This window comes from Helianthus annuus, chromosome 3 (genome assembly GCF_002127325.2).
Source record: "Helianthus annuus cultivar XRQ/B chromosome 3, HanXRQr2.0-SUNRISE, whole genome shotgun sequence".
Lineage (NCBI taxonomy): Eukaryota > Viridiplantae > Streptophyta > Magnoliopsida > Asterales > Asteraceae > Helianthus > Helianthus annuus.
Genome location: NC_035435.2, coordinates 42,105,606 through 42,115,561, shown reverse-complemented (window position 1 = coordinate 42,115,561; position 9,956 = coordinate 42,105,606).

The following is a 9,956-nucleotide window of genomic DNA, read 5'->3' as shown; positions in this document are numbered from 1 at the left end:
TAAGAGCCAATATAGTGGTTAGTAATTAATAAAGAATCAACATGTACCTCAAGATACCTGATCCTCATATGCTTGGCTAATTGCAAACCTGCTATTAAGGCCTCATATTCAGCCTCATTATTAGTGGTTTGGAACTCACAAGCAATTGATTGGGGTATAATGTCCCTCTGTGGCAATTTTAGTAGTATGCCTAGTCGAGTTCCCTTGACATTTGAAGCCCCATCTGTGAAGAGTATCCAAGGATCCCTAGTCTCTTCAAGTTGTTGAACTTCCAATTCAGCTTCCCTTTGTAGATCACTACTAAAATCAGCCACAAAGTCAGCTAAGGCTTGGGATTTAATGGCAGTTCCTGGCTCATACTTAATGTCATATGCACTAAGCTTGACTGCCCATTTTGCCATCCTTCCTGACATTTCGGGTTTCCTGAGAACATTCTTGATAGGAAAGTTAGTTTTAACAATAAAAAGATGAGTCTTAAAATAGTGACGCAATTTAGTAGATGCCATGATTAAAGCAAGAATAAGTTTCTCTAAATGAGAATACCTGGACTCAGCATCAAGTAGACTTTTACTTACATAGTATACAGGATGTTGAGTACCTTCATGATCCTTAACAAGGACCGCAATTACTGCCTTAGTAGAAACTGCTAGGTATAAGGATAATATCTCCCCATTTTCTGGTTTCATTAAAGCTGGTGTCACACCCCCCCAAAATACACCATGGGAAGTATCACCGCTTGGAGGCGTGACATGACCAGGATCGAGCCACCAATCATATTGAACAACGTAATTAAGTAATTTAAACCAACCACAATATAATTGGTGACCAAAAGCTAGTTAACCAAGTTCAAATTAAACAGCGGAAGCATTAAAGGTAAAACCCAAAACATAAGTTCATAGTTCATAAGTTTAAAGTCCAAAACGTAGGTTTAATAAGTTCATAAGGATTAAATGTTTAACACGGAACATAACGATCCATATTCCACAACAACCGCCTCCTCATGCAAGCTCCATAAGCATTTAACGACCTGTAAGGCATGTAACAACGAGTCAACAACAAAGTTGAGTGAGTTCACGGTTGGTTGATTAGTTTTAAGTTGTTTCTGAAAACGTGGTTTGTCTTTCGTTGGCGTAATTGCCGTGGGGTGATCGGATAGTCGCGCTCCGGTCAAAGATAATATTTATATACCCTAATTACCCTTAACAAATAGCTAGTGGTAGCAAGGGGTCGAACCACGAAGAGTATGTGGTTTGCGAATGGACTTTGAATGAAATGCAGAAAATGTCACGTTTATGAAGCTTGCTAAGATATGTTTTTGTATTTTGGTTTGATTGGAAGATATAAATTATAACTACTAAAAAAAACGAGCAATTGCAATAATGTAAATAAAGGTTTTGACAAGATAGAGAAAACAAGGTTCACACCCGGTTCGGTTATTGCAATCCTAGGGTTCTTACACGTTTTAGATTTAATTCACTTGAATATGTTATTAACGGATTTCTATCATCAAAGCTTAGGTGCCAATTGTTATCAACGCATACACGGACTACAATGCACTTCGTTACTTCGGACAAATAAAACCTTTTGAATGACAAGGCATAATTGCACAAACTTATTTCGCAAAGTCAAATTTCATAACTCACTCGACAATTCACAAATATAGTTCAAATGCAAGACAATTGTCAATCAATTCAAATACAAATCAAGTTGTCACAAAACCAAACTAAAACATTGTTCAAACCCTAGACTTACAATTAACCTACACCGGGGTGAAACCTCCGAGGAATTAGCCGCTCATGGTGTAAATGGCACGATCAACGGATGCACGGAACTTGAGTTGGATCATCTTGGGACTTGAAGATGGATGATGGAATGGTTAGGGTTTGGAATGGTTGGTGGTGATGAATGGGTTGAATGGTTGTAATCGTGATGAACTAGGGTTTTGATTCGGGTAAGAAATCGGGTTGTTGAGAGGATGGAATATGGAATAGAGATGAAGTGGTGATGAAAGATGGTGAATAATGGCTCCAAGAATGTCTTTCAAACTCAAAATTAAGTGTAACTCCCGAATTGAAGGAGCTAGGACCAATAGGAATCGAAATTAGACCCCAAATGGCCACATTCGCGTTTTGAAAATCCCTCACCCGTCGCCGACGGGTCTGACCCCGTCGCCGACGGGTCCCCAAAATAGCAAATTTGGCCGACGGCCTAATCATCTGTATACGGGAATTTCAGCATACGGGGTTATCCAGGGGGCGTCGCCGACGGCCTGTACCCCGTCGCCGACGGCTCCCTAAAAACCAAATTTCCATTTTTAGCTCCTTGCACTTCCGGTTGATCCGTAACGCATCCCGGTGCTCCGGTTTTCGACCCGATGACCCGTAAAGCTCCCGAAAAGCTCCTTAAACTCTATCAAACCTGCAAAACACATTCTTGATTAAAAGTAGGCTATTCGAAACTAAAACTTACGTAAAAACGTTAAGTTAAACAATAACAAGCACCGGTTTTCAACCGCGTATCACATCCCCACACTTGTCTTTTGCTTGTCCCCAAGCAAATCTGTTTTTCACTTTCACGTGGGTCGAACAACGAACATACATCCCATTCCCGAGACAAAGGTTAAGGTCTAATGTCATACAAAAGTTCAAACTCTTTACAATATTCAATGTATTTAGCGGTGACGTGCTTTAGATACACAAATGGTTACCCAAGATTAACCCGCCCGTAAAACTAACAAATCATGCATATCCCTCACAATGTGCTCTCCACTCGGCTTAAAGTTTGCTAACATATGTAATGTATTAGCTTTTCAACAATTAATCGCTCAAAACCAAATAGAACACGTACCCGCATAGGCTTGCAACTCAATCATTCTCCACTATCGAACACAAATACTAAGCACAAGTCAAAAGGTCTTTGAGGGGTTGTAACGGGGCTAGGCGAAGGGTAGGAATAGGATATTTTTAAGTGGCTATGGTGATGAAAAATTCGAATTTTATTACAAAAGACTATCCTAAACAAAAGCAAACTATAAACATCCAAAATGGGCGAAAACTTCCGCCTTTTATTCAACAAACTACTAGCACATCTTTTTGTGTTTTTCTCACTGCTTGTTCATTCTTTTTCGCAACATTTTCTGATTTTTTTTTTTTTTTTTTTTTTTTATGAATCACAACTACACAAACTTAATTTCCTATAATCGAATTTTCATCACACGGGTTTTAAAAAGAAAAGGCTTATGATTATGGGCTAAGTGGGTGATCAAACGAAAGGTTTAGGCTCAAATTGGGCGACTAGGGGACTTGTTTGGGTAAGGATGGATAAATGGTTTAAAAGGAAAAGGTTTACCTAATGCCTTAATCATTCTCGTGCTTGTATTCGGTCTATAGTCTCGAATGTATCAAAAGTTGCAAGTTCTACAATACGCGACTAATGGCCCACTCAACAAAGAAACATGTAAATGTGAATCTATGTTGTATAAAGGGCTCAAACCTCACGTATAAGGGTATGATATGTGATATGCATACATTGCTAGTTCTTTAGGCGAATTATTCTCAAATAACCACCCACTAAATACCCGATATGCTTATTAATTTGAACTTGACCATGACAAAAGACCAAACGGTTTGTGACATCCCTCGTTGACTTGGTTACTTGTGCTTTTGAGATTGCTTTGAAAACAAGATATTTTTGAAAATTTTTTTTGAAATTTTCCCCCATCCCCACACTTGAGGTAAACATTGTCCTCAATGTGTAGTATTTAAATGAACGGGTCAAAATCGAAAATTTTTACTACTCCCCCATCCCCACACTTTAGGTACATATTGTCCTCAATGTGTAAGAACTAGAGTTTGTAAAGCACAAGGGATGTGACACGGCTAACTTCCCCAAAATTACACCCCGGAAAATAAAATACAAAATACAATCCACTTATTTGCTAACTAAAAATCAAAGGTAAAAAGAAACGTATGCACCTGGTTTTTCGCTAGTTCCTTGTGTGCTCTTCATCTTTTCAACTAAGCGGTCGTCTCACGAACATAGTGTACCTACAAATCTTAACCCTTGTGTAGAAGCATGCTTCTCACAACCATCAAAATTTGTTAATTACCTAGTTCTACCACTTTTATGAAATCATTACCAAGCCATACATTATTGTACCTTTGACTTTATGTGGAAAATTTTTTTTTACAACAACAATAAACCTAACTCACTTTCGTAGGAATCACGGTTGCATTTAGCTTATGCAACAAGCCCTTTTAAACCTCCCGATAGCTCGGGAGGACGAGTAGGTCTCGTGAGGGTTATATAGGGAACACACCCACAAAGTTCATTTAACTAGGCAATAATTAAATAAAAACAAAAAGAAATAACGGAAAATAATATACAACAACAACAACATAAAACATACCATACCTCTACCGCTGATATCGCTCGTTTGGATCCATGGGCGGGTTGGGTTGGTATGGATAACCAGTGAGGGCCTCGAACATCTCCCTATAGTTATCTAAGGGGCTTTGCTCCCCTTGGGGTGGTGGTTGGTACGGGATTGGAACGAAGCTAGACCCTACCGCTTCGGGCCAATGCGGAGTCGGGTCGGATGGGCCTTGAGGATAGGGAAGATCGGAGTAATTTGTCCACCCCGAGTGCTCGGCGTAGGGGAGGCCGGCTTGGTAGTCTCTATGGTGTCGCTCCTGATCATGCAACACTTTGGCGTTATTAAGCGCCATCTCTTGAGAGACATACATGGCACTCCAACGGCGGCGGTTCAATTCTTCTTCTTGTTGTCGACGCGCCGTTTCCGCTTCTTCCCATGCCCGCCTTCGGGCTGCTTCATCCTCCTGTTGCTTTGCTAACTGTTCCATGTGTGATCTTTGCATGGCTTGGAACAGTTCTTGCTCTTCCATGAACTTATTCATTCTTTCACGTTGGGCTCCTTGAGCGTCCCAGTATTCTTGCATTGAAGCTCCGTAAGACCCTTGCCAAGCTTCTCTCCTTTGATTGTATTCCCGACCTTCCCCTATACACGCGGAGACATTATCATATATCTCCTGTTGCCCCCTGTCAAAGTTTTTGTAGGAGGGTACCCGTCGTCGGGTCATAAAACCTGCCACCTCAGCGTTTATCTCCCTATGTGGCCGCATATAACGTTGCCTTGGCCTTCGTGCCTCGGAGGGTTCAGCTTCCTCCTCTTCTTCCTCTTCTTCCTCCATCTCCACATCTTCTTCCTGCACGGGTGGTGCCCCGGAAGTACGAACCTCAAACTTGTTCCCCAAATCATCGGTCACCACATACCTATTTCCCGAAAACTTGACCTCTATCCTCCAATTTTTCTTCATGTAACCCCAAGTAAATTCCTCCACTGGCTTAGAGACCCACAGTGCTTCCGAAGGCAAGCAATTCTGCTGCACAAGCATGGCACTAATGAGGCGTGCATACGGAATAAACCGCCTCTGAGACGACTCCCTGGTAGCCCATGTGTTCATCATGACTATGTGCCTCCACGACAGTGTCGGGGTCCCATACAATAAGGCATGCACCACCCTGCAATCACTTACTCTCACACCCCCACGATCACCAAATCTTGCTAAAATGTTCTCAACCGAGATCCCTTGAAGGATCTTTCCCTCGAGCGACATATGCTTCCGTTTCATGTCACCCCCTGGGTGGGTTGGCAAAATAACATCTATCAATTGATCTATATCGTTGGTGTTCAAATGATTATCCAAAAAATTCTCAATGGATGGGTAATCATAGGCTTGTACCCCCAAAGAGTCAAACCCAGCAATACGATTCATAGTTTCGAAAGACATCGTCATGTTTCCTCGAGATGTCTTCCCCACTAACTTCCATTGCGAAGGGGATTCATTCTTGTTTACAAGCTTCAAAGTGGACAACCACTCACATACTTCCGACAAGTAAATCCGGTGAGTATTGTCTTCACACCAATCCAAAACGCTCTCCCATCCCAACCTCTCAAACATTTGTACAATCCCGATGTTCCGGAATTCTTCTACATTCACGGTCCGTTCACATATCACTCTTGTTGGAACCGACGTGTTCACCCCGTTTGTCATCTTCCATTTCCACAACTTAGCTTCCAACTTTCTATCTTGGTAGCTCGACAACTGTTTGTTCTTCTCGTCATCCCAAATTCTGGCATTTTGACTATCCCTGAACTTTGCCCATTCCCAATCTTGTCGGTATAATCTTGGATCATTTTCTGCAACAGTGCTCGGTTGTTCCCATTTCTTCGGTATTAAACCGGAAGAAGACCCAATCCCGGATGATGAAGCTTGACCCGTAGTCTTTTGTCTCTTGCTTCCTGCCATGACTACAATCACCAACAAGCAAAACATCAATATAGATTCAACCTGCATTAACTCCCAAACTTTGAACATGAAGCATGATGTTGACAATTTAATTAACAAGTATACGCAAAGTCGCCTCTTTAAACTTCCAAAGTCGCTCACTTTATCATAACTTATTAATCTTTTGTCAATCTTACAATATCTTATAATTTTAACAAAGGTCAACATCATCTTCATGTTCAATCATGTTCATAACCGTGTAATCACTTCACTATGGTTATGACATGCTCAAATTCCATTCAAAACAACTAATCTTGCTCAAAATCATGCTATCATAACATACATTGTCTAAACAACCTACTCTTAAACCAAAAAGTTTAAAATTTCGGAAGAAAAACACTAATATATAATTATCAAGCATAAATTTAAGAAGAATCCATACCTTTGGTGTTGTTAGACAAGAAGAACTAAGAAAAGATGACAAACAAGCAATTTGATGAACACCCTTTCAAAACCCTAAAGAGCACGCCCAGAAATCTTGCACAATAGCAAGAATTGATGAAAACCGTGTTAGGGGTTTTGTTCGTCTTGAAAAATTACTCAAGATGGACCCAAGAATCAGTGGATTTGGTGGAGAATTGAGAGAGTTATGGTAAGTTGAAGGTTTAGGGTTCTTAGGGAGGAAGGTGGAGAAGATGAAGGGAATAGGTGATGTTAGGAGAGAGAAGGCAGAGAATTTGTGAGGTGAGGAATGATGTAAGAGAATGGTGGACCGAATTTGTGGTGAAAAATGTGTTTGGGTGGTGTTTGGTTAAGTGAAAAGATGTTTCAATTCGTTTTTTACTAGCTTGGAACGTACCTGCGTCGGAACAGAATTGAGAAGCCGACGCCGACGGGTCCCACCCCGTCGCCGACGGCCTTTGGATTTGAGGTGTGGGGGCGACGGGCTAAGAGTCTGCCGACGGTCAAAATGGTGTCTACGGGCATTTTTGGAAGCCGTCGCCGACGGGTTTTTAAATTTTTTTTTTTTTTTTTTTGAAAAATAAGAGGAAATTTATGAAGTTTTACCAAAAGGATTATGTACATTAAAAATTCCTAAAAATTACTAAAAAATATTTTTGTGATTTTTGTAAGTTAAAATTTTTAAACAAATAACCGTTGACGGCCCTACCACCCCCCAAAAAGTCGTGTATTGTCCTCAATACACCAAATCAAGTCTAAAACATACCTTGTATCTTCACGACCCGTTTGGAATGCCCGAACTTCACACAATCAAGAAAGGTTAGTATGAACCGGAAACGAGTCACATCCAATTACGCAAACAATTGAATAAGTATACATAACTTTACAAAAGCGTGTTACCGGTCTTTTTAATTCACCTCATATGTCGGTACGCTTCCCAAAAAACATACCAACTCCACATTTGCATCCTTTTTCTCTTCATTACCATCAAGGAATGGTTTAAGGCGGTGACCGTTAACCGTTTGCTTCGACCCGTCCTTCGGGTCCTTGATTGTAACATCGCCAAGTTTCCCGACCCGTGTAATCACATACGGGCCCATCCACTTGCTCTTGAGCTTTCCGGGGAAGTATTTAAGCCTTGAATTGTAGAGCCAAACCTTTTGACCCACTTCAAACTCCTTTGGCTTCAACTTCGCGTCATGTGCTCTCTTCATGTCATCCTTGTACTTTGAAGCACACTCGTACGCTTCTTCCCTAAGCTCCTCCAACTCACAAAGCTTCAACTTTCGCTCCTTTCCTGCATCGTCATATTTCATGTTAACCTCTTCTATAGCCCACCAAGCACGATGCACAAGTTCAACCGGTAAGTGACAATTTCGCCCATAAACTAAACGATAAGGAGTGGTTCCAATAGGTGTTTTATGAGCCGTTCTATAAGCCCATAAAGCGTCATTTAACTTCGTTGACCAATCCTTTCGGTCGGGTCGAACGGTCTTTTGCAAAATTTCTTTTATTTGCCTATTGGAAACCTCAACTTGACCGCTTGTTTGTGGGTGGTAAGGAGTAGCAATTCGATGGTCAACACCATACCGTTTCAAGAGTTTGCCAAAATTAAAATTCTTGAAATGAGATCCCCCATCACTAATGATCACTCGGGGGACCCCAAATCTAGAAATTATATTTGTTTGAACAAAATTGCAAACAACGGTGTGGTCATTCGTTTTAGTGGCAATCGCTTCGACCCATTTGGATACATAATCGACCGCCACCAAAATGTATAAGTTGCCATGCGAATTAGGGAATGGGCCCATGAAATCGATCCCCCATACGTCAAAAATATCTACAATAAGGATCGGTTGCATGGGCATTTCATCCCTTTTTGATATACTCCCTAACTTTTGACACTCAACACAATTTTTAGCGAAATTAAAAGCATCCTTACAAATAGTCGGCCAATAGAGGCCGCTATTGAGCACTTTGTGTCCAGTTTTGTGACCACTAAAATGACCCCCACAAGCAAATGAATGCAAGTGCATCAAGACGCTAGGAATCTCCTCGTCGGGTATGCATCTTCGAACGACTTGATCCGGACAAATCTTGAATAAGTCCGGTTCTTCCAACGTATAATACTTGATTTGAGATAGGAAGTGCAACCTCTTCCTTCTATCCCAATGAGCCGGCAAGTCACCTGTAACCAAATAGTTGACAATATTAGCATACCATGGTAATATTCCAACTTTTAAGATTTGCTCATCTGGAAAAGTCTCATTAATTTCTTCACGGGAAGAATCCTCTACACTCAATCGAGACAAATGGTCCGCGACCACATTCTCGCTCCCTTTCTTATCTCGAATCTCTAGGTCAAACTCTTGTAGCAAGAGAACCCATCGGATTAGCCTCGGCTTCGCATCCTTCTTGTCCATGAGATACCTAACTGCAGAATGGTCAGAATAAACAATGACCTTAGTACCCCATATATAAGCACGAAACTTATCCAACGCATATACCACCGCAAGTAGCTCTTTCTCGGTAGTTGTGTAATTCAATTGTGCATCCGAGAGAGTCTTACTTGCGTAGTAAATAGCAACCGGTTTCTTGTCTACCCTTTGACCCAACACGGCCCCCACCGCATAATCACTTGCATCACACATAATTTCGAATGGTAATGACCAATTCGGTGATTGCAAGATTGGGGCCTCAACCAACTTTTGTTTCAACACATTAAAGGCATTTTGACATTCTTGGTTAAATTCAAATGGTTGGTCTTTTAGCAATAACTTACATAGGGGTTTGGTTATATCACTAAACCCTTTTATAAATCTTCTATAAAACCTCGCGTGACCCAAGAACGATCTAATACCCTTAACATTCGTGGGATAAGGTAAGGTAGAAATAACTTGCACCTTTGCACGATCAACCTCTATCCCACGACTCGACACTACATGCCCCAACACAATTCCTTCTTGAACCATGAAATGGCTCTTTTCCCAACTCAAAACAAGATTTTTCTCAACACATCTTTTCAAAACTTTTTCGAGTTGGTCAAGGCATGTATCAAATGATGACCCAAATATTGAGAAATCATCCATGAAGATTTCCAAAGACTCCCCCACCATATCTGAAAAGATACTCATCATACACCTTTGAAAGGTGGCGGGGGCATTACAAAGTCCAAATGGCATCCGC